The 27,059-nt window shown below is 41.1% G+C and overlaps 1 protein-coding gene across 7 annotated transcripts in view; it reads left to right on the top strand.

Annotated features, from left to right (window-relative positions):
* LOC110524442 (voltage-dependent R-type calcium channel subunit alpha-1E) overlaps positions 1-27,059 on the top strand; it is a 111,021-nt gene that overhangs the window by 35,541 nt on the left and 48,421 nt on the right. The gene's annotated exons all lie outside the window — the stretch shown is intronic.

Here is a 27,059-nt window from a genome sequence, read left to right as displayed (position 1 = left end):
GTTTTTGCGGCAGCACTTGAAGGAACTTTCAACGTTTTTTTAAATTTCCGGATTGGCTGACCTTCATGTCTTAAAGTAATGATGGATTGTCGTTTTCTTTTGCTTATTTGAGCTGTTCTTGCTATGATATGGATTTGGTCTTTTCGGGCTATCTTCTGTATACCACCCCTACCTTGTCACAACACAACTGATTGGCTGAAACGCATTAAGAAGGAAAGAAATTCCACAATATAACTTTAACCTGTTAATTGAAATGCATTCCAGGTGACTTCCTCATGAAGCTGGTTGAGAGAATGCCAAGAGTGTGCAAAGCTGTCATCAAGGCAAAGGGTGGCTACTTTGAAGAATCTAAAATATATTTTGATTTATTTACAGTTTTTTTTCGATTGCTAAACGACAGTGGGCACAACTGGAGTCACATGTGCAAAACTCTAACTACAGTCTGCACTACCAACAGTCACCTGAGCTAAACAGTTCACATCACCTGCAAAACAAATTCCAAGCAATAAAACTCTTAACACATGGCTCAAAACACGCTCAGTGCAGCCAAACACTATGCACAACCCTCACTGAGATAACACACACTGTCACTCAGAACACACTGAGAGTAAAAACACTAGCATCAAACACCAATACAGAAAATACAAACTTTTCATCTTTACAGTTTGAAAAATTTCAGTGACTTCATACAAAGTAATATTTTCTTCAAAGAAAAGAGTGACATTCTTTCACATGATTTATAATTTTTTTTAGAACATAACAATTCTTTAAGGTAAATGAAAATTAGCAGTTTGCTTCAATAGTCTGTAGTAATTTACGAAATTACAGTAATGAGAAAAAAAAGGTAGAAACTAAAAGTACATACTGTAATTTGAACAAATAATTGAGGGGCTAATCCTGCCTCTCTCTAGCATCAGGCCACAGGTTTTCTTCAACATCACATCTAATGTTTTCTCTTGCCATGCACCTGGGGAAGAACCTTCTGGAGTGCCTTATCCATCCCTGGCAGTCCTCTGGACTCGTGTCCTCACATCCGGCACGCATGGCTTCCAAAAGAGACATTTGGTCATGTGGGTGGTGACCAAACACTTTCCACCTCCAGGCAGAGAAAAACTCCTCTATTGGGTTGAGGAAGGGTGAATATGCAGGCAGGTCCAAAATCATAAATCTGTGATGTGCTGCAAACCAATCTGTGACAGCTGCAGAGTGGTGAAAAGCAACGTTATCGCAAACTATGACAAAAACTTGGGGGTTTCTTACTGGCTCCACCTGTTCTGCTGGCACTAGCTGAGCATAAAGCTGTTCTAGGAAAGCTATAAGCCTTTCTGTGTTGTATGGACCAATGAGTGGTGTGTTGAGAAGCAAACCATCATTGGCCATTGCAGCACACATGGTGATATTTCCCCCCCTTTTGCCTGGAACCTCCACAGTGGCCCTTTGACCTATAACATTCCTTCCTCTGCGCCGTGTTTTGGCAAGGTTAAATCCAGCTTCATCGATAAATACAAATGAATGTGGTCTTTCCAGTGCTTCCACCTCCATTACTCTCTGAAAAACAGTAAGTGCACAGTTTTACTGTAGAAATGCTAGTGTTTTTTTTTACTGTAAATATTTTGTATAGCTTTGTACGTAACCTCAGATGTCTTACCTGGACATATTGGTATCTTTGCTCTTTTACCCGTTCACTGTTTCTCTCGAACGGTACAGTGTACAGTCCCTTGCGAAAGTATTCGGCCCCCTTGAACTTTGCGAACTTTTGCCACATTTCAGGCTTCAAACATAAAGATATAAAACTGTATTTTTTTGTGAAGAATCAACAACAAGTGGGACACAATCATGAAGTGGAACGACATTTATTGGATATTTCAAACTTTTTTAACAAATCAAAAACTGAAAAATTGGGCGTGCAAAATTATTCAGCCCCTTTACTTTCAGTGCAGCAAACTCTCTCCAGAAGTTCAGTGAGGATCTCTGAATGATCCAATGTTGACCTAAATGACTAATGATGATAAATACAATCCACCTGTGTGTAATCAAGTCTCCGTATAAATGCACCTGCACTGTGATAGTCTCAGAGGTCCGTTAAAAGCGCAGAGAGCATCATGAAGAACAAGGAACACACCAGGCAGGTCCGAGATACTGTTGTGAAGAAGTTTAAAGCCGGATTTGGATACAAAAAGATTTCCCAAGCTTTAAACATCCCAAGGAGCACTGTGCAAGCGATAATATTGAAATGGAAGGAGTATCAGACCACTGCAAATCTACCAAGACCTGGCCGTCCCTCTAAACTTTCAGCTCATACAAGGAGAAGACTGATCAGAGATGCAGCCAAGAGGCCCATGACCACTCTGGATGAACTGCAGAGATCTACAGCTGAGGTGGGAGACTCTGTCCATAGGACAACAATCAGTCGTATATTGCACAAATCTGGCCTTTATGGAAGAGTGGCAAGAAGAAAGCCATTTCTTAAAGATATCCATAAAAAGTGTCGTTTAAAGTTTGCCACAAGCCACCTGGGAGACACACCAAACATGTGGAAGAAGGTGCTCTGGTCAGATAAAACCAAAATTGAACTTTTTGGCAACAATGCAAAACGTTATGTTTGGCGTAAAAGCAACACAGCTGAACACACCATACCCACTGTCAAACATGGTGGTGGCAGCATCATGGTTTGGGCCTGCTTTTCTTCAGCAGGGACAGGGAAGATGGTTAAAATTGATGGGAAGATGGATGGAGCCAAATACAGGACTATTCTGGAAGAAAACCTGATGGAGTCTGCAAAAGACCTGAGACTGGGACGGAGATTTGTCTTCCAACAAGACAATGATCCAAAACATAAAGCAAAATCTACAATGGAATGGTTCAAAAATAAACATATCCAGGTGTTAGAATGGCCAAGTCAAAGTCCAGACCTGAATCCAATCGAGAATCTGTGGAAAGAACTGAAAACTGCTGTTCACAAATGCTCTCCATCCAACCTCACTGAGCTCGAGCTGTTTTGCAAGGAGGAATGGGAAAAAATGTCAGTCTCTTGATGTGCAAAACTGATAGAGACATACCCCAAAGCGACTTACAGCTGTAATCGCAGCAAAAGGTGGCGCTACAAAGGATTAACTTAAGGGGCTGAATAATTTTGCACGCCCAATTTTTCAGTTTTTGATTTGTTAAAAAAGTTTGAAATATCCAATAAATGTCGTTCCACTTCATGATTGTGTCCCACTTGTTGTTGATTCTTCACAAAAATATACAGTTTTATATATTTATGTTTGAAGCCTGAAATGTGGCAAAAGGTCGCAAAGTTCAAGGGGGCCGAATACTTTCGCAAGGCACTGTATAACTAACTGTTTCATTGTAACTTGGTGTTTCTTTAGGACTCGAGCAATAGTTGTTGTGCTGACAGAATTAACATTTTCAAATATATCATTATCAGCCATCACTCTTTCTTGAATCTCCCGCAGTTTTATTGCATTGTTGACAACAACCATGTCAACAATAGCATTTTCCTGCGCATCTGAAAATATTTTTCCTCTTCCCCCTGTTGGGGGCAGCCTTTGGGTCCTGTTGTAAAAATATATTTTACAGTCAAACTTACTGTAATATATATCTGTGTAAATATTCTATAATTGCAATACAAAATAGATTCCTGTAATGTTTTCATTTACTGTAAGGATGTAACTCTCACCTGTTTGCATGATGGAAAATTCGCATTACAGATGCCACTGTGGATCTTTGCAGATTGGGTTGCACCCTCAACCCTGCCTCTCTCAATGAGAGACCATGGTTCACGACATGGTCTATTAGTGTAGCCCTTATTTCATCTGAAATAACAGCTCTTTGTCTTCTTTGTCTTCCTCCACGCATCCGCCCTCTCCCTGCCACCCTTCTCCCTCCACGAACCCATCTTCCTTGTTCCATTTCCAAAATGAGTCTTTCTGAGCTCTACCTATATATACTGTAATATGTGTGTGTGTTCACTAACAAGTCTAAAACAAGACACCTGCTTAGCCTTTCAGCTGAAATTGCAATCAGCAGTGTTTGAAAGGCACAAGGCTGAAATCTATTCCGTTTTGAATGTGTGGTTCACAGTTTTGCCAGCAGTGTGTTAGCATTTGAACAAAGTGCTGTAAATCCACAGTGTTGTGCAGGTTGTGGTTAAAGTCATGGGATAAGTGTGTAGAGTTTTGAAAACTGTGTTCAAGCAATGAAAAACGAACTAGAGTTTGGTCCACATGAACTGCTGCTGTGCAGACTGTAGTTAGAGTTTTGCACATGTGACTCCAGTTGTGTCCACTGTCGTTTAGCAATCGAAAAAAACTGTAACACTTTTTTGGTTACTACATGATTCCATATGTGTTATTTCATAGTTTTGATGTCTACACTATTATTCTACAATGTAGAAAATAGTAAAAATTAAGAAAAACCCTTGAATGAGTAGGTGTGTCCGAGCTTTTGACTGGTACTGTATATTTAAAAAAATATTTTCCTTCTCTAATATTTTCCCTTAACCCTTTCATCCCTTCCCTAATTGGAGTATAATAATGTTTCAAGTTCTAGTGCTGTGAATTGCCTTTCTTGCAAACTCAAAACCCAACAATGCAATATTCAATAACAAGTATTACTAGAAAAAAATACACGAGAAAGTAAGTAAGTAAGCTTACTATATACAGGAAATATTTAAAAAGTCAGTTCCAATAACATACTTACATGTGCAGGAATACTGGAGTGATGGAGGTGGGTGGATATGTACAGTATAGGGGTAAGAGGACTAGGCAACATGATATAAGATTAACAGAGTAGCAGCAGGTTGTATGTGAGTGGGTGTGCGGGTGTGTAGAGTCAATATAAATGTATCTGCATATTATGTGTGAGTGAGCAAATGATGGAGTGAGTGTTTGTGTGTGTGTTGGAGTGACTGTGTGTGTGTGTGTGTGTGTGTGTGTGTGTGTGTGTGTGTGTGTAATGTGTGTGTGTGTGTGTGTGTGTGTGTGTGTGTGTGTGTGTGTGTGTGTGTGTGTGTGTGTGTGTGTGTGTGTCGGGCCCTGTGAGTGTGCAAAGAGACAAGGTAAACTTAGATAGTCCATGTAGCTATTTTGTTAGCTATTTATCAGTTGTATTGCTTGGGGATAGAAGCTGTTGAAGATCCTGTTGGTGTCAGACTTGATGCACCGGTACCTCTTGCCGTGCGGCAGCAGAGTAAATAGTCTATGGCTTGGGTGGTTGGAGTCTGACGCTTTTACGGGCCTTTTTTTCACACCGCCTGATATAGAGGTCCTTGATGGCAGGAAGGTTGGTCCCAGTGATGTACTGGGCTGTCCGCACAACCATCTGTAGGTCCATGCGATTGAGGGTGGTGGTATTGCCATACCAAGCAGTGATGCAGCCAGTCAAGGACCCATGCCAAACTTTTTCAACCTCTTGAGGGGGAAGAGGCACTGTCATGCCTTCTTCACAGCCGTGTGTTTGGACTATTTGAAGTCTGTAGTGATTTGGACACAGAGAAACTTGAAGCTGTCTACCTGCTCCACTGCCACCCACGTCAATGTGCTCTGAAAATGTGCCCTGGAATACCGTTGGGGCCCGCGGCCTTGCGGGTGTTGACCTGATTAACGACCCTTCTCACGTTGACCTCAGAGAGCGAGATAGCCTAATCCTCTGGGTCGGTGACGGCCTCACACCTGGCTCGATGTTGTTGTTGTCAAAGCATGCATAAAATGCATTGAGTTTGTCTGGTATTTGGCATTTAGTATTTTATTAGGATCCCGATTAGCTGTTGGAAAAGCAGCAACTACTCTTCCTGGGGTCTACACAAAACATGAAACATAATACAGAATGACATAATACAGAACATCAATAGACAAGAACAGCTCAAGGACAGAACTACATACAAAAATGTAAAGGCACATGTAGCCTACATATCAATGCATACACACAAACTATCTAGGTCATATAGGGGAGAGGTGTTGTGCTGTGATGTGTTGCTTAATCAATTTTTTTGAAAACAGGTTTGCTCTTTATTTGAGCAATATGAGAAAGAACGAAGTTCCATGCAATAAGGGCTCTATATAAGACTGTACTATTTCTTGAATTTGTTCTGGATTTGGGGACTGTGAAAAGACCCTTGGTGGCATGTCTGGTGGGATAAGTGTGTGTGTCAGAGGTGTGTTGTTGTTTTTGCAAATGATTTGGGATTTCCAACACATTAATGTTTCTAATAAAAATAAAAAGTGATGCAGTCAGTCTCTCTCAACTCTTAGCCAAGAGAGACTGGCATGCACAGTATTTATATCAGTCCTCTGATTACAATGAAGAGCAAAACGTGCTGCTCTGTTCTGGGCCAGCTGCAACTTAACTGGGTCTTTCCTTGCAGCACTGGACCACAAGACTGGACGATAATCAAGATTAGACAAACTCGAGCCTGCAGAACTTCATTTTTGGAGTGTGGTGTCAAAAAATCAGAGCATCTCTTTATTACGGACAGACCTCTCCCTGTCTTTACAACCATTGAATCTATATGTTTTGAACATGACAGTTTACAATCTAAGGTAACGCCAAGTAATTTATTCTGCTCAACTTGTTCAACAGCCACACCATTCATTACCAGATTCAGCTGAGGTCAAGCACTTAAGGAATGATTTGTACCAAATGCAATGCTCTTAGTTTTAGAGATGTTCAGGACCAGTTTATTACTGGCCACCCATTCCAAAACAGACTGCAACTCTTTGTTAAGGTTTTCAGTGACTTCATTAGCTGTGGTTGCTGATGCGTATATGGTTGAATCATCAGCGTACATGGACACACATGCTTTCTTTAATGCCAGTGGCAAGTCATTGGTAAAAATAGAAAGAGTAGAGGGCCTAGAGAGCTGCCCTGCGGTACCACACTGTACATGTCTGACATTAGAGAAGCTTCCATTAAAGAAAAGTTGTATTATATAGATAGCTCTGAATCCACGATATGGCAGAGGTTTAAAAGCCATAACACAAAGTCAAACACCATTTTTTCCAACAGTTTGCTAAGAGCTGTCAGCAAGCTCATAAGTCTGCTGTTAGAACCAGTAAAGGCTGCTTTACCACTCTTGGGTAGCGAAATTACTTTGGCTTCACTCCAGGCCTGAGGACAAACACCTTCCTCTAGACTCAGATGAAATATATGACAGATAGGAGTGGCCATAGAGTCAGCTACCATCCTCAGTAGCTTTCCATCTAAGTTGTCTATGCAAGAGGTTTGTTATTATTGATCGATAACAATCATTTTACCACCTCTCCCACACTAACTTTACAAAATTCAAGCTTGCAATGCTTTTCTTTCATTATTTGTTTTTTTATGCATGAATACAATTGCTCACATTTTGTTGTTGGAATTTCCTGCCTAAGTTTGCCCACTTTGCCAATTAAATAATCATTAAAGTAATTGGCAACATCAGATGGTTTTGTGACGAATAAGCCATCTGATTTGATGAAAGATGCAGTTGAATTTGTCTTTCTGCCAATAATTTCATTTAAAGTACTCCAAAGTTTTTGTACTCCATCTTTCTTTATATCATTGATCTTGGCATCATAGTACAGTTTGTTCTTCTTTTGTTGAGTTTAGTCACATAATTTCTCAATTTGCAGTAAGTAGGCCAGTCAGATGTGCAGCCAGACTTATTTGACACTCCTTTTGTCCCATCTTTTTCAACCATAATGTTTTTCAATTCCTCATCAATCCATGGAGCCTTAACAGTTCTAACAGTCAGTTTATTAAAACTCTTGCTCCTACCTGAGACGCAGATGTCTCAACTAGGCACCTGGAAATGCAAATGCACTACGCTAAATGCTAAATGTACTCGTTAAAACTCAAACGTTCATTAAAACACACATGCAGGGTATTGAATTAAAGCTACACTCGTTGTGAATCTAGCCAACAAGTCCGATTTTTAAAATGCTTTTCGGCGAAAGCATGAGAAGCTATTATCTGATAGCATGCAACACCCCGAAATACCTGAAGGCGACGTAAACAAAATAATTAGCGTAGCCGGCGCTACACAAATAGCAGAAATAAAATATAAAACATTCATTACCTTTGACGAGCTTCTTTGTTGGCACTCCTATATGCCCCATAAACATCACTATTGGGTATTTTTTTCGATTAAATAGGTCCATATATACCCAAAATATCCATCTATAGAAACTGTGTGATTCAGAAAAAAAACACTGTTTCAAAACGCAGCGTCATTTTTTAAAATTAAAAAAGTCGACGACAAAACACTTCGAAATACTTTTGTAATCCAACTTTAGGTATTAGTAAACGTTAATAATCTATCAAATTGAACACGGGGCGATGTGTATTCAATAGCTCCACGTCTTCAAATCATGTTTGGGAAACCTCTCTTCCAAGACGTCCTGTCGGAGACCGGATGGAATGGAATCTCTCTCCTTTGTTTGACCAAGAAATAACTCTCAGGAAAATGACAAGACTGGCGAGACTTGGTGTCCCTTAAACAATACATGCAAGTGGCGCATGGATCTTTTTTTCAGTTTTCAGTGACCAGTTTTTCTTGCGCTTTTCGATTAAACACACGAACTGTTATAGTCACAGGCGTGATTTAACCAGTTTTAGAAACTTCAGAGTGTTTTCTATCCACACATACTAATCATATGCATATACTATATTCCTGGCATGAGTAGCAGGACGCTGAAATGTTGCGCGATTTTTAACAGAATGTTCGAAAAAGGAGGGGGTAGACGGAAGAGGTTTTAACAGGTGCATGTTTATCAATAATTGGAAGAAGCAATTTCATAAATTCATAAAGTGCAGCGTCTGGATGCTCCTCATTAATCACATCAGACCAACAAATATTTTTAACATCATCCACATAAGAGTCACAGCAAAATCTTTTGTATGATCTCTTATACATTATTTTAGGCCCAGCTGTTGGAACTTTGGCTTTCCTGGATCTAGCCACTATACTGTGATCACTGCATCCAATGGGTACAGATACAGCATTAGAACAAAGTTCTACAGTATTAGTAAAAATGTGATCAATACATGTGGATGATCTTGTCCCTGTAGTGTTTGTAAACACCCTGGTGGGTTGATGAATAACCTGAACTAGAATACAGGCACTGGTTACAGTGAGAAGCTTTCTCTTGAGCGGACAGCTTGATGAAAACCAGTCAATATTCAGGTCCCCAAGAAAGTAGACCTCTGTTTACATTACATACACTATCAAGCATTTCACACATATTATTTAGACACTGACTGTAAGCAGTTGGTGGGCTATAGCTACACCCCAAAAGAAAAGGCTTTAGATGTACCAAGTGAACCTGCAACCACAACACTTCAATAACACTTGACATAAGATCTTCTCTAAGCATTACAAGGATTTGGCTCTGAATATATACAGCAACACCTCCCCCATAAGCATTTCTGTCTCTTCTATAGATGTTATATGCTTGTATTGCTACTGATGTATCATCAAATTAATTATCTAAGTGAGTCTCAGAAATGGCTAATTACGAATGTTATCTGATGTTAGCAAGTTATTGATTTCATTAACCTTATTGCTAAGGCTACATATATTAATATGGGCTATTTTCTAATGTAGCCGGTGACGGAGGTGGTTAACTTGTCCATGTTTTCGGCGGAGTCTCGTTACATAATCCAATTAGCGCAGTCCTGTAGCATAACCTCGGATTCTGATGACCATTTATAAACGGAGCGAATCGTTGGTTCTTCCTGTTTCAGCTTCTGCTTGTAAAGAGGAAGCAAGAGTACGGAGTCATGATCTGATTTGCCGAATGGCAGGTGAAAGAGGGCCTTGTATGCTTGCTTGTGTTTAGAATAGCAGTGGTCCAGGACTTTATCACCCTTAGTGGTGTTGGAGATCTCTTCGTGTTGGAGTCTCTTAGTGACGCCAATCGCCGACAACCAGAAAGGCAGCCACTTGGTGTAGGTTATCCTGCTTGTTTATAGCCTTGTACAGTTCATTAAGTGCCAGCTTGTTATTTTTATTGTCCTGAGGTGGAATGTATACAGCAGTCACGATAACAGCTGAAAACTCCCTCAGGAGGCAGAAGGGTCGGCATTTGACCATCAGGTATTCCAAGATGGGTAAACAGTGGGTCGACACTTCCACCGTGCTGGAATTAGAACACCAGTTGTTGTTGATGAAGAAGCAAACCCCTCCCCCTGTCAATTTCCCTGGCCACACGGTGAATGAAGAATCCATCGAGTTGGATAGCTGTGGGGGGTATCTTGTCCGAGAGCCATGTTTCTGAAAAGCAAAGACTGTTGAAGTTTCAAGAGTCCCGTTTTTAGTAAATCCATGATCGGAAGTCATTCATCTTATTATTAAGTGACTGTACATTACCCAATAGAAGGGAGGGAAGAAGTGGCCGGTTTTCACTTCACCTTAATCCTACAAGGACCCCCCTCTTGCCTCTGTAACGCCAGTGTTCCCTATTGTGTAGCCCGACAATTGGATTGGAATTACGTAGAGAACCCAGGGCAGATGAGTCGAAGTAGAAGTCGGAATTGGGGTCAGTAACTGCCATTCTGATGTTCAAGGTTTCTTGTCGGTTGTAAGAAATAACAGCGGAAACATTTTGTGAAAATAGAGTAAAAATAAACAGCAAAACAATTACAGAATAGCAAAGTTGTGTTGGAGCTTGCAAAACGGCGGCCATCCAACACGACTCCAACAATACTTAGGTTTCTACTTCCAGCTTATACATACTATATACAGTTGAAGTCGGAAGTTTACATACACTTAGGTTGGAGTCATTAATAAAACTTGTTTTTCAACCACTCCACAAAATGCTTGTCAACAAACTATAGTAATGGTAAGTCGGTTAGGACATCTACCTTGTGCATCTTTTTTCCAATAATTGTTTACAGACAAATTATTTAACTTATAATTCACTGTATCACAATTCCAGTGGGTCAGAAGTTTACATACACTAAGTTGACTGTGCCTTTAAACAGATTGGGAAATTCCAGAAAATTATGTCATGGCTTTAGAAACTTCTGATAGACTAATTGACATCATATGAGTCAATTGGAGGTGTACCTGTGTTTGTATTTCAAGGCCTACCTTCAAACTCAGTGCCTCTTTGCTTGACATCATGGGAAAATCAAAATAAATCAGCCAAGACCTCAGAAAGAATATTGTAGAATTCCACAAGTATGTGATGTTCGTCCTTGGGAGCAATTTCCAAATGCCTGAAGGTTCCATGTTCATCTGTACAAACAATAGTACAGAAATATAAACACCATGGGACCATGCAGCCGTCACACCGCTCAGGAAGGAGATTCGTTCTGTCTTCTAGAGATGAACGTACTTTGGTGCAAACAAAAGTGCAAAATCAATCCCAAAACTGCAAAGGACCCTGTGAAGATGCTGGAGGAAACGGGTACAAAAGTATCTATATCCACAGTAAAACGAGTCCTATATCGACATAACCTGAAAGGCCACTCAGCAAAGAAGAAGCCTGCTCCAAAACCGCCATAAAAAAAGCCAGACTACGGTTTGCAACTGCACATGGGGACAAAAATCGTACTTTTGAGTACGAAGGAACTTTTGGGTACGGAGGAAGGAAAATTATGTGGATATATTGAAGCAACATCTGAAGACATCAGTCAGGAAGTTAAAGCTTGGTCACAAATGGGTCTTCCAAATGGACAATGACCCCAAGCATATTTCCAAAGTTGTGGCAAAATGGCTTAAGGACAACAAAGTCAAGGTATTGGGGTGGCCATCACAAAGCCCTGACCTCAATCCTGTAGAACATTTGTGGGCAGAACTGAAAAAGCGTGTGCAAGCAAGGAGGCCTACAAACCTGACTCAGTTACACCAGCTCTGTCAGGAGGAATGGGCCAAAATTCACCCAGCTTATTGTGGGAAGCTTTTGGAAGGCTACCTGAAACGTTTGTCCAAAGTGAAGCAATTTAAAGGCAATGCTACCAAATACTAATTAAGTGTATGTAAACTTCTGACCCACTGGGAATGTGATGAAATAAATAAAAGCTGAAAAAAATCATTCTCTCTATTATTATTCTAACATTTCACATTCTTATAATGAAGTGGTGATCTTAACTGACCTAAGACAGGGAATTCTTACTAGGATTAAATGTCAGGAATTGTGAAAAACTGAGTTTAAATGTATTTGGCTAAGGTGTATGTAAACTTCTGTCTTCAACTGTACATTTTATGGACACAGTATATTTTACATTAGTTATCTTGTTTTTTTTGTTATTTTTAGTCCCACCTTTCAGCTCCCCTCACACCTCCCATCTTTGTCTGAACAGCATCCATTCTATTAGACATATATTTTTCAACTGTGCTGTGATGTTTCACCAAAGTCCTGAACCTTTCTATTCTCGTAATTTCTACAGATTGTAAATTAAAGATCAAATATTTTGCTAAGAGTATGATTATATTATTGGTGAATTGACTATAACTTTTCAAATCACCCAGCAGTACTATTTGCAGAGTTAGCTCCAGATAAATGATGTAAATCTTTAGCCATTCCTGTACCTGCGACCAAAACAAGCTACATATGGGCAGTACCAAAACAAGTGTTCAAGAGCTGATCTGATTGTTCGAAAGACATACAGTACCAGCCAAAGGTTTTGACACACTCATTTTTTTATTTTTTATTTTTTTTATTTTTTATTTTTTATTTAACCAGGTAGGCCAGTTGAGAACAAGTTATAATTTACAATTGCGACCTGGCCAAGATAAAGTGAAGCAGTGCGACACAAACAACACAGAGTTACACATGGGATAAACAAACGTACAGTCAATAACACAATATAAAAATCTATATACAGTGTGGGCAAATGTAGTAAGATCAGGGAGGTAAAGGCAATAAATAGGCCATAGTGGCGAAATAATTACAATTTAGCTATTAAACACTGGTGATAGATGTCCAGAAGATGAATGTGCAAGAAGAGATACTGGGGAGCAAAGGAGCAAAAAAATTAATAACAATATGGGAATGAGGTAGTTGGGTGGGCTATTTACAGATGGGCTGTGTACAGGTGCAATGATCGGCAAGCTGCTCTGACAGCTGATGCTTAAAGATAGTGAGGGAGATATAAGACTCAAGCTTCAGTGATTTTTGCAATTCATTCCAGTCATTGGCAGCAGAGAACTGGAAGGAAAGGCGGCCAAAGGAAGAGTTGGCTTTGGGGATGACCACTGAAATATACCTGCTGGAGCGCGTGCTACGCGTGGGTGCTGTTATGGTGACCAGTGAGCTGAGATAAGGCGGGGCTTTACCTAACAAAGACTTATAGATGACCTGGAGCCAGTGGGTTTGGCAACGAATGTGAAGCGAGGGCCAGCCATCGAGAGCATACAGGTCGCAGTAGTGGGTAGTATATGGGGCTTTGGTGACAAAACGGATGGCACTGTGATAGACTGCATCCAATTTGTTGAGTAGAGTGTTGGAGGCTATTTTGTAAATGACATCGCCGAAGTCAAGGATCAGTAGGATAGTCAGTTTTACGAGGGAATGTTTGGCAGCATGTGTGAAGGATGCTTTGTTGCGAAATAGTAAGCCGATTCTAGATTTAATTTTGGATCGGAGATGCTTAATGTGAGTCTGGAAGGGGAGTTTACAGTCTAACCAGACACCTAGGTATTTGTAGTTGTCCACTTGAATATGTGGACACTCCTCCAACACTCTGCTCAACAAATCAGAACCGTTCAGAGTCGTGATGCTAGACGGGCAGGCGCGAGCAGGCAGCGATCGGTTGAAGAGTGCTTTTCTTTATTTTTTATTATTTTCTACATCAAAACTATGAAATAACACATATGGAATCATATAGTAACCAAAAAAGTGTGAAACAAATCAAAATATATTTTAGATTTTAGATTCTTTACAGTAGCCACCCTTTACCTTGATGACAGCTTTGCATAGTTTTGTCTTCAATACTATTTTAAAATGTAGAAAATAGTGAAATTAAGAAAAACCCTTGAATGAGTAGGTGTGTCCAACCTTTTGACTGGTACTGTATTTGTTTAAAAAATATCATAATTGGGCTGCCTGGCTAAACACAGCCATAGAGTGTATCTGTGTCAAGTGAGTAGGGGAATTAAATTCAGTGAATGGGCTAGAGCATTAGGGTGGTCATTCATTCTCCTAATCTCCCAGCCAACCTCCCTCCACTGACTCACTACTAACATCTGCCTGCCCACGGACCCACTTCATCTAATCCCACTAAATTACATCCTAAGCACATGGGCACGATTGGGCCGGGCTGGAATGTTGCTAGTAGACATTTAATGCTGACACCATTTTTTGAATGATCAGTTACACTCATTATCTGTATGTTAGATCAGTTGCTTACAGATTGACCATTGTGTCATGATAATAATCGTGTTAGGACATTATAAGCATGTTAGGATATTACTGAGTTCAAACTGGTTCTCTTTCAATTATTAATTTCAATATCTCACATGTGGGATACACCTGAATCTCAGAAGCTTGATGCACCTGAGTCTCAGAAGCTTGATGAACCAATTAAACATGTCTGTCGGAGACAGACTGGACGCGTGGCGAATTAGATGAGCCCCTCCCCTCATGATAAGGAGCCACTCGCCTTCCGTATGGTCATTCTCACCTTTGTTCCTGACAAAGAGTACCTACAGTATATAAGCTCTCCTCAGCATGACTTGATCCCTGTTTTCCTGCTTAACTGTTCACAGGTGTGCTGCGAGGTTACACTTCCGAGTGCAGATTTTTTCATCTTGTCTTTTGTGTTGGGTGACTTTACCAAAAGGAAAGTTTTCACTTCGAATAAGAATTAGCTTTTCAGCTTTTTCTTCCCTTTGTCTCAGTAACATCAAACGGAGGCTACTGAGACTTGGCTATGCAAGGCTTAGCTAACCTGGCTAGCCCGCCGCAAAGCTAGCTACCCTAGCAACTAGCTTTTCTACCTGGAAGGGTAGAATTACAAGCTTGCTCTCTCGTTTATCACAAGCCACTACCGTGCCACGTTGACTAGACCGTAGTGCTTAGCAATTAACAAAATGTAGGTTATTTTTCTTTTTTTAAGAACTAATTGACCACAGTCTGTTCAATTATTTGATTTCCATTTATTTGTTTATTATTTGCTCAATGCGCACATTGCTCAGTTTCTCTAGAGATCAGAGTCAGATCAAGCCTGAACTGTGCGATGCAGTAGGGAGTTGTAGTTTTCAACAGGCCAATATTCTGCATAGTTTAGTGCAGACAACATGGTAATTAACCACAATGACCATAATCCATTGTGTGCCTACTTGTTCGGTCGGTCTGTGTGTTTCTTTTACACCTGCTACGTTTGGTTACAGTGGAGCAGACATGAAGACAAAGAGAAGAGACAGAAGAATGTGCGATCGAGAGGGATAGAGAGCAGTTGCTTCTACCTGAAAATACATGATCTCAGTGATTGATAGTTGGTATTCAGCAGTCATAAAAGTATGCCTTATTTACTTTGAGGAACTACTAAAATAGTGATTTTGCCAAATAGCATAGGCTGCAGCTCTATAGAAATTAGATGATGACTTGGAATCAAATCAAATCAAATTGTATTGGTTAGCAGATGTTAATGTGAGTGTAGCGAAATGCTTGTGCTTCTAGTTCCGACAGTGCAGTAATATCTAACAAGTAATCTAACAATTCTCAAACAACTACCTAATACACACAAATCTAAAGGGAGGAATAAGAATATGTACATATAAATATATGGGTGAGTGGCATAGATGGTATAAGGTACAGTATATACATATGAGATGAGTAATGTAAGACATGTAAACATTATTAAAGAGACATTGTTTAAAGTGACGAGTGATCCATTTATTAAAGTGGCCAATGATATGAGTCTCTATATAGGCAGTAGCCTCTCTGAGTTACTGATGGCTGTTTAGCAGTCTGATGGCCTTGAGATAGAAGCTGTTTTTCAGTCTCTCGGTCGCAGCTTTGATGCACATGTACTGACCTTGCCTTCTGGATGGTAGCGGGGTGAACAGGCAGTGGCTCGGATGGTAGTTGTCCTTGATGATTTTTTGAGCCTTCATGTGACATCAGGTGCTGTAGGTGTCTTTGAGGGCAGGTAGATTGCCCCCGGTGATGCATTGTGCAGACTACGGCTCAGTCTGGAGAGCCTTGCAGTTGAGTGCGGTGCAGTTGCCATACCAGGCGGTGATACAGCCCAACAGGATGCTCTCGATTGTCCATCTGTAAAAGTTTGTCAGGATTTTAGGTGACAAGCCAAATTTCTTCAGTCTCCTGTGTGTCTGTGTGGACCATTTCAGTTAGTCTGTGATGTGTACGCCGAAGAACTTAAAACTTTTCACCTTCTCCACTACTGTCCCTTTGATGTGGATAGGGGGGTGCTCCCACGGCTGTTTCCTGAAGTACACAATCATCTCCTTTGTTTTGTTGACGTTGAGTGAGAGGTTGTCTTCCTGACATCACACTCCGAGTGCCCTCACCTCTTCTCTGTAGGCTCTGTAGGCTCTGTAGTTGTTGGTAATCAAGCCCACTACTGTTGTGTTATCACCAAACTTGATGATTGAGTTGGAGGCGTGCATGGCCATGCAGTCATGGATGAACAGGGAGAACAGGAGGGGGCTGAGCACGCACCCTTGTGGGGCCCCAATGTTGACGGTCAGCGAAGTGGAGATGTTGTTTCCTACCTTCAACACCTGGGGACAGCCCGTCAGAAAGTCCAGGACCCAATTGCACAGGGCGGGGTTGAGACCCAGGGCCTCCAGCTTAATCTTGATCTTGGAGGGTACTTTGGTGTTGAATGATGAACTGTAGTCAATGAACAGCATTCTTACATATTCCTTATGTCCAGATGGGATAGGGCAGTGTGCAGTGTGATTGCGATTGTAAATTGAATATGTCCGTAAACACGCCAGCCAGCTTGTCTGCACATGCTCTGAGGACGCGGCTAGTGATGCCGTCTGGACCAGCAGCCTTGCGTGGGTTAACACATTTAAATGTCTTACTCACGTCAGCCACGGAGAAGGAAAGGGGAGAGGGCGCAGTCCTTGTTAGCGGGTCGCGACGGTGGCTTTGTATTTTCCTCAAAGTGGGCAAAGAAGGTGTTTCATTTGTCTGGAAGCGAGAAGTTGGTGTCCGTAACGTGGCTGGTTTTCTTTTTGTAGTCTGTGATTTCCTGTAGACCCTGCCACATACGTCTCGTGTCTGAGCCGTTGAATTGCGACTCCACTTTGTCCCTATACCAACATTTCACTAGTTTGATTGTCTTGCGGAGGAAATAACTTCACTGTTTATATTCGGCCATATTCCCAGTCCTCTTTCCATGGTTAAATGAGGTGGTTCGCGCTATCAGTTTTGTGTGAATGCCACCATCTATCCACAGTTTCTGGTTAGGGTAGGTTTTAATAGTCACAGTGGGTACATCTCCAATGCACTTCCTTATAAACTCATTCACCGAGTCAGCGTATAGATCAATGTTATTCCCTGAGGCTACCCGGAACATTTCCCAGTTCACGTGATCAAAACAATCTTGAAGCGTGGATTCCGATTGGTCAGACCAGCATTGAATGGTTCTAGTCACGGGTACATCCTGTTTGAGTTTCTGCCTATAAGACGGTAGGAGCAAGATGGAGTCGTGGTCGGATTTGTCAAAGGGAGGGCGAGGGAGGGCCGTGTATGCATCGCGGAAGTACCAGCGATCAAGTGTATTGCCCGCGCGAGTGCTGCAATTAATATGCTGATAGAATTTAGGTAGCCTTGTTTTCAAATTTGCTTTGTTAAAATCCCCAGCTACAATAAATGCAGCCACAGGATATATGGTTTCCAGTTTACATAGAGTCCAGTGAAGTTCCTTGAGGGCCGTCGGGGTGTCTGCTTGAGGGGGTATATAGACAGCTGTGACTATAACGGACAAGAGTTCTCTTGGGAGATAATATGGCAGGCATTTGAATGTAAGGAATTCTAGGTCGGGTGAGCAGAAGGACTTCCTGTATGTTGTAATAATAATCAAGTCATCAATAAAAAAAAAATGCAATATACACAACAAATGAAATATTGTATTAAAGTAAAGTAATGTGAATGAATGATGGTTAATAAGTGATAAGCAGTAATGGGAAGTCTTTCATTCATTGTTTTATTCTGTGTTGTTACAGCATTCAACACACATAATAAAAAATGGATCAAAACCGAAATCGTAATTTTTAAAATAATTGAACTGAAACCAAACTGACCTCAAAAGAACAAATTTATCTCCACTACTAGACTAACCGTCCTAGCTTCACTGCTTATCAGTCAAGAGACACGCTTTTGTTCATTACACTGACTAGTAGGACAGGAGGAAACTCCCCTCACACCGTCCCAGGCAAGCAACTCCTCCCAGCCATCCCAGCTTGCGTGGCCGAAGCCAAACGTAACTGGGACAGACTTTTTGCCAACATGAATGTCAAATACATGGAAGAGCTGGGCCTCGGCAAGCCACCAGTGGTAGAGTGGCCAACCAACTCAACCCTGCTAGCCTACCAATCTGTTTTGATGCTACCGGATAAATGTCTCTTCGCATTGTATGAAAACGTGGACTGCCCGCTGTTCGCTGGCACACTCTTGGCCGAGGGTGCTGCTTTACTCTTTTCCTCCTCTAACCCTCATACACCCCAATCTATTCAAAGTGAGGAAATGCCTCGATTGCCAGGCAGATCGTTCTTTTGCTGTACGACAAGCCCTGGCAACTCCAGTTACGCAGGGATCTTTTGACCCAAGCAAACTGATATTTTCCACCCTCACCTGGACACCATAACCCTCTGGGCCTGGTCCGTGAGAGGTTAAATCTGGATATGACAGGGTTGCCTCTTGGAGTCATTGAGACTATCCAGAGTGCCAGCCAATGTTACCTCCAAAAAATTGGGGCACTGAGCAAATTTCAGGTTTGCTGAGCGCAAACTTGAACGTTGTGAAAATTCTATGCAACTTCCTGGGTGCGTTTACTGTGAGCACTGAGGCTGTTCCCACTTTAAGGTACAGTTTTAACAGTGGCCAAGTACGCTACTGAGGCTATTTGATCGTCATGTAGGCTTAACATTGTGGCCTACCATCAAAAACAATGGAGAAAATAAAATGTTAATATGGAAATAGCTGTTCTGTCATTTAGCCTACAGTAGCAGCCAATGTGTGGTGTTCAAAATAGGCCTACATTCCATGAGACTTTTGGAAGAAAAAACAAAGGGCTTGTCTCGGGGCTACTGCATGCCCAAAACCAGATAATTCATTACCAATGCTCTGTATCTGAGGTTTTCTGCTTTTTGTAGGACCGCAAAGTGAGTGAGTGAGCTGCATGAACTGTCAGTTCATCATTCGTGCCTAAGGTTTGCCCCAGGTTTTTCCAAGGTTTCCTTGTTGCCCAACCCTGCTTTTATGCCTATGGGCAGCGACTATTACAATTGAGCTTGTGACTTTCCACCCACCGCCCTTCACTTCATAATATTAGAGAACCGGGGTAACGAAAGTAACCTTGAGTTTTACTCTGTCAGGATGGTGTATTGGAGACGAAGTCAAGTGTAGGAGAGCAGATACAATGAACAGGGGAACTTTTATTATAGTTCCAAAAACGAGAGCACCACATGAAACAAACACGCTCAAAAAACAGAACATAAAAGTAGAGCGCGTAAACTAACACCACCTAACATGAAAACAATTACACACAAAAAATGATGGGAAACAGAGGGTTAAATACAAGTAGATTGATTGGGGAAATGTAAACCAGGTGTGTATGGAAACAAGACAAGACAAATGGATATAAGAAAAATGGAGCAGCGATGGCTAGATAGCCGTTGCCCGAACAAGGAGAGGGGCTGACTTCAGCAGAAGTCGTGACATACTCAATGATCTGGGCTTTCTGTTCAGTGCAGCTGATTGATTTCTGATTAGAGTCCTGGAAGCTAATATGAAATTCTGATTCCATGATTTTTCTCCTTCAGATTCAACTAGCAATATGAAATGACTGGGATGATGTTGTTGACACTGCAGAGAGTTGTGATGATTCTTACATGTCTGACTGCTGCTTCACAGCTTTTGATTTCCATTTCATTACTGATTATCTTGGGACTCTGAGGGATAAGAATACTCTCCTATATATAGCACACTGTTACTCTCCCCATCTGTTGCTGCCAAATGACAGCCAACAGTTATCCATATTACAGTATACGTAACATAACACTTCCTCGATATTATACTATACCTGGATTCAATGTGAAAAGGGTACAGCCGCTGGACTAGGAGGAGCAGTTGTATTAGTGTGTTTAGTTTAATGGTTAACCCCCCCTGTCCTCCATCCATAGATTCGTCAGCAGCATACCACCCTGCATCCCACTGTTAGCTTGCTTCTGAAACTAAGCAGGGTTGGTCCTGGTTGGTCCCTGGATGGCACACCAAATGCTGTGGAAAGTGTTGTTGGAGGGCCAATAGGAGGCACTCTTTCCTCTGGTGTATTTTTTGTATATCCCAATACCCCAGGGCAGGGATTGTGGACATTTCCCAGTGTAGGGGGCCATCTTTCGATGCGACGTTAAACGAGTGCCCTGACTCTCTGTGGTCACTAAAGATCCCTTGACACTAATCGTAAGAGTAGGGGTGTTAACCCTGATGTCTTGGCTAAATTCTCAACTTGGCCCTCATACCATCATGGCCACCTAATCATCCCCAGCATCCAATTAGCTCATTCATCCCCCACTCCTCTTCCCTGTAACGAATCCACAGGTCGTTGCTGTAAGTAAGAATGTGTTCACAGACAATCTTACCAGGTAAAATAAGGGTTAAAAAAAATAATAATAATAACATTCTGTCTGACGAAGATCATGTCACTGAGCGTTTTCTTAGAACGTCCCCCATGTCCAAACCACCAGTGCCTGACTGGCTGGCTGGTGTTATGTTGCGGCAGGCAACGTCTATTTCTGGAGGGGTGCAGAAAGACAGTGTAGGAATTCCCTAATCTGATCATCTGCCTGCCCAGTTCAAGCAAACTCAATCATGTTCGCTCTTCTCCCTTGGCAAGCTGAATCAGTTATCATCATTAAAGATGGGATCCGCAGTAGGGGGAAACAGCACCGCTGTCAGCCCCACAAGCGTTGTTATTGTCTTTGTTGCCGAGCTGAGGAGCGTTGTGTGGAGTGGTGATTTTAGCCTGTAAATCTTGGTGGGGCAAACTCCCACCCAAAATGTTTGATGCATGCCAGCAAAGCCACTACACTACACAACACAACAATAAACAGTACATGAATTACACTATAATGGTGACGAACGGTGGCCACAAACTGTTAGGGCCTACATAAAGCTGTCCCAACAGCAGAGTCCCAACAACAGTCCCAACACCTTCCTATTGCTCTACCTGGCTATCAGCAGAGCCTTGTCTGGCAGCGAAAAAGTTTATTTATTGCCTTTTAAAAAACATAGCTGATATGGCTGACCTGCTTAAACAAATGTGGTTTCTACTGTCAACTGAGATGGACAACAGAATTCAGAACATGGGCCATCCTTACAGTATTCTCCCTGTACACCAAGTCAGAACCCTAGGATAAATAAAGGGTGCATATAAACAGACAACGAAAGCCCTTACAATATTTTATAATTACATTTCTCTAAAACAGGCTATAGGCTACATGTGCACCATCAAGTCAGAACAGTAAAAAAGCAAAATTATGAGTGGAAAAGGGAACAAATTATTAGGGTGAGGCACATTGGCTCCTAACAGCTTACCACACAACATACACTTAGTATTACTTTCTTAGCTACAGTATACAGTGCCTTCAAAAAGTATTCAGACCCCTTGACTCTTTCCACATTTTGTTACATTGCAGCCTAATTTTAAAATTGATTTTTAAAATATTTTAGCAATCGACACACAATAACCCATAATGACAAAGTAAAAACAGGTTTTCAGAATTTCTTTCAAATTTATTACAAATTAAAAAAACAGCTATCAAATCAAAACCCTTATTTACTTAAGCATTTGCTATGAGACTCAAAATTGAGCTCAGGTGCATGTGGGAAATTCAATTGATTGGACATGATTTGGAACGGCACACACGTCAATATGGATCAGCACACACCTGACAGAGCTTGAGAGGATCTGCAGAGAAGAATGGGAGAAACTACCCAAATATACAGTGCCTTGCGAAAGTATTCGGCCCCCTTGAACTTTGCGACCTTTTGCCACATTTCAGGCTTCAAACATAAAGATATAAAACTGTATTTTTTTGTGAAGAATCAACAACAAGTGGGACACAATCATGAAGTGGAACGACATTTATTGGATATTTCAAACTTTTTAACAAATCAAAAACTGAAAAATTGGGCGTGCAAATTTATTCAGCCCCTTTACTTTCAGTGCAGCAAACTCTCTCCAGAAGTTCAGTGAGGATCTCTGAATGATCCAATGTTGCCCTAAATGACTAATGATGATAAATACAATCCACCTGTGTGTAATCAAGTCTCCGTATAAATGCACCTGCACTGTGATAGTCTCAGAGGTCCGTCAAAAGCGCAGAGAGCATCATGAAGAACAAGGAACACACCAGGCAGGTCCGAGATACTGTTGTGAAGAAGCTTAAAGCCGGATTTGGATACAAAAAGATTTCCCAAACTTTAAACATCCCAAGGAGCACTGTGCAAGCGATAATATTGAAATGGAAGGAGTATCAGACCACTGCAAATCTACCAAGACCTGGCCGTCCCTCTAAACTTTCAGCTCATACAAGGAGAAGATTGATCAGAGATGCAGCCAAGAGGCCCATGATCACTCTGGATGAACTGCAGAGATCTACAGCTGAGGTGGGAGACTCTGTCCATAGGACAACAATCAGTCGTATATTGCACAAATCTGGCCTTTATGGAAGAGTGGCAAGAAGAAAGCCATTTCTTAAAGATATCCATAAAAAGTGCTGTTTAAAGTTTGCCACAAGCCACCTGGGAGACACACCAAACATGTGGAAGAAGGTGCTTTGGTCAGATGAAACCAAAATTGAACTTTTTGGCAACAATGCAAAATGTTATGTTTGGCGTAAAAGCAACACAGCTGAACACACCATCCCCACTGTCAAACATGGTGGTGGCAGCATCATGGTTTGGTCCTGCTTTTCTTCAGCAGGGACAGGGAAGATGGTTAAAATTGATGGGAAGATGGATGGAGCCAAATACAGGACCATTCTGGAAGAAAACCTGAAGGTGTCTGCAAAAGACCTGAGACTGGGACGGAGATTTGTCTTCCAACAAGACAATGATCCAAAACATAAAGCAAAATCTACAATGGAATGGTTCAAAAATAAACATATCCAGGTGTTAGAATGGCCAAGTCAAAGTCCAGACCTGAATCCAATCGAGAATCTGTGGAAAGAACTGAAAACTGCTGTTCACAAATGCTCTCCATCCAACCTCACTGAGCTCGAGCTGTTTTGCAAGGAGGAATGGGAAAAAATGTCAGTCTCTCGATGTGCAAAACTGATAGAGACATACCCCAAGCAACTTACAGCTGTAATCGCAGCAAAAGGTGGCGCTACAAAGTATTAACTTAAGGGGGCTGAATAATTTTGCACGCCCAATTTTTCAGTTTTTGATTTGTTAAAAAAGTTTGAAATATCCAATAAATGTCGTTCCACTTCATGATTGTGTCCCACTTGTTGTTGATTCTTCACAAAAAAATACAGTTTTATATCTTTATGTTTGATGCCTGAAATGTGGCAAAAGGTCGCAAAGTTCAAGGGGGCCGAATACTTTTGCAAGGCACTGTAGGTGTGCCAAGCTTGTAATGTCATACTTGGTGCTGTAATCGCTGCCAAAAGAGCTTCAACAAAGTACTGAGTAAAGGGTCTGAATACTTATGTAATGTGGTATTTCCGGGGGGGGGGGGGGGGGGGGTTTAATTCGCAAAAATGTCTAAAAACCTGTTTTTGTTTCTCATTATGGGGTATTGTGTGTAGATTGAGGACGGGAAAAACGATTTAATACATTTTAGAATAAGGCCGTAACGTAACAAAATGTGGAAAAAGTCAAGGGGTCTGGATATTTCCGAAGGCACTGAACATATCTCCCTGGCATATTACATAATTTGTTCAACAGCATACAATACCGTTTTGCATTCAAGGCGGCAAGTAGCCTAGTGGTTGGAGCGTCGGGCCAGTAACCAAAAGGTTGCTGGATTGAATCCCCGAGCTGACAAGGTAAAAATCTGCTGTCCTGCCACTGAGCAAGGCAGGGTGCGCCGAAGAACCCCCTGTTTTCTGAGCGCCAAAGATGTGGATGTCGATTAAGGTAGCCCCCCGCACCTCTCTGATTCAGAGGACACATTTCAGTTGAATACATTCAGTTGGACAACTGACTAGGTTTTCCCCTTTAACTTGTGCTATGCTCACTTGAACTGGAAGGTGGCACTGCAGTCCTTCGTAGGCTAATTTTGTCATCAAAGTCTGCCATTCTCTATAAACTCTGAAAAAAACAAGGTTGAATCATGATGACGTCAGTGATATTCAGGTCAGAGCTCTAGAAAGAGGCCTGAGTTCCCGACTTGCAATTCTGAGTTGGATGACTGTCAGAGCTCTTTTTTTCGGAGTTCCCAGTTGTCTTTATCTCAGAAGTCAGATTTCGCAGTTCCGAGTTTCCAGTTGTTTTGAGCGCAGCAGAGGTCATGCTGGATTGACAGCATGGCCAATGTTGAATGTTTATCCTTTTAAGCTTGGACCCTTAAACCCAGACTTGGGACCACACACCCACTCCACTGAATAGCAGGCTAGTGATTGCTTTGCAATGCAATCTGATGTCTTCCAAACCATTCATTGTTGAATTTGCGATTTCAAACTTGTTGTGTAATGTTTATATCCAATGGACGATGAGCACCAATACGTTTTATCTATAATTTCTCTTCATTACTTCTCTTCATATGACAAGGATTGAAATGATTTTCCAGTAGATTGTCGACTTGATTCATTGTGACTGCTAGCTTGCTAGCTAAGATTTTGAAAGTCCAATCAAAGCTACTGTAGATATGACGTGATTTAACGTAATTTTATCTGTGGCCAATGACCTTGAGCCGCCTTAGATGGGCACTTCTAAGATGCACTTCATAGATGTTGTGGTGACGTAGTGTCCCCATGAGCAACAGAACACTGAGTATAATCACGGTGCAACAAGAGAACATCACAAACCTCTACGCTCTATATTCTCCGCTGGCTGCCCCACCACCACAAAAAGCACTGAGCTAGGCTGAACCACCTGCATTTTGGAGCTGCCTTATTCAAGAAAGCAAAAAAGAGACCATGTTTGCATTCAGCCTTATTAACTTAATGATTTTTATATTTTTTTCATTATTTGCAAACTGATATGTGACATTCAAAACAGGCCAAAACAGGGGGGAAATTATATGATTATGTTTTTAGCTAAACAGGTGGGGCTCAAAACCCCCCTGAATGACTGGTCATCACTGGTGGTGCGACATGGTAAAAAAAAAAAAATCAGTACATATTGTGCTCTTCTGTCACACGTGTGTTCGTTGTTTGCAGTAACTTCATTGTTGATATAATATCACAAACGAACGTGGCTGTTTCACCATTAAGGATTCCAACTTTAATGCCTCTTCCTCTTTCCCCATTAATTTCGCTCTCATGCTAATATCACAGTGGAGTAGCAGCCTATTGAACCCTCTGTTGTTAATGATGGTGATGCAATACAATGCAATACAACTTCCTTCATGGCATGCCTAGGGATATTAGTAACATCAGCATGTGCCAATGTATGCTGATGAATAGCTTTATTTAGAAATGACAAACTTCTACTGTGTTGGATAGCATCTACCACAAGTGTAACATTTTGAACGTGATAGCAATAGCATTTTGTCAGCTTGTATCTAATTATTTTATTTTCTAGACATGGATTGATGGCACTGGTTTCAGAGCAAGAATCAATGAGTTGCCAATTGAAGACTGTTGAAGCCCTCTTGCCTTTTTGTGTTGACAAAATTAATCAATATAGTGAAAAGGGCCTGGACACAAGAACATCATCTTTTATCTCATTTCAGCATTTTATCAAAATGCTAATTTGAAAATGAAAATGCCTGTGGCTTTACTCTGGATAACATGCTTGCCATATGCTCCACAACCTCTGAAAACCACTGTCCTCACCAGGGTAATCATACAGTTTAGATCATAGATACCCTGGGATTGAGATTCACGGAAAGATTATCCTAACACATCTTCCGTAAGGTAGTGGAAAATACATTGAATTGATTTTGATTAAAGATGTCATTTTCACTGCTTGACTACCAGTGTAGCACAGTGTATGATAGGCCTACCCACAGAGCATAGATGCCAGGCCATACTTTCTGCTCACTGCTTTCACGGCTCTTTATTTAAATTGATGGAAGCAGATGATTTTCTGCTGTGATTATATTATGTTGACTGACATCATGGTGAATGTAATTTATTAAGGAATGAAGAGAGACAGTGGAGGGTAGAGAATGAGAGTCTCCTCTGGTGGTTAAAAGGGCTAGCAGACAAGATAGTCTCTAATACTGTTTGCTGTTTTATATTCCTTTCTACAGGAATGCAAACACTGCATGCACGTACACACACACACTCAGTCAAACACACATGTGCACATGAAGAGTTTATTTCCAAAACGCTACATCCACCAATTTTTCAGATGTATTTTTTTTCATCATGATTGCTTATGGGTTCCTTCATGTGTGTGTAAAATATTACTGCTTTCTTCGATTTGTAATTAGAGATTTATGTATGAAAATGTGTTTTTCTGCAAAACGCTATATGTCCATCGTTTAACTGGAATGAAATGTTCTTATCCAAAATATTTGACTCTGATATGTGGTTGTCTCACCTAGCTATCTTAAGATGAATGTACTTACATTAAGTCGCCCTGGATGAGCATCTGCTGAATGACAAAAATGTCAAATGTAAATGTTTTCAAGTACAGTGAAATGCCTTTCTTGAGAACTCAAAACCCAACAATGCAATAATCAATAACAATGTATTACTAGAAAAAACACATGAAAAGTAAGAATAGGAAATATGAAATACACAATAAAGTAAT

This window comes from Oncorhynchus mykiss, chromosome 5 (genome assembly GCF_013265735.2).
Source record: "Oncorhynchus mykiss isolate Arlee chromosome 5, USDA_OmykA_1.1, whole genome shotgun sequence".
Lineage (NCBI taxonomy): Eukaryota > Metazoa > Chordata > Actinopteri > Salmoniformes > Salmonidae > Oncorhynchus > Oncorhynchus mykiss.
This window is presented reverse-complemented; position numbering and strand designations above follow the sequence as displayed.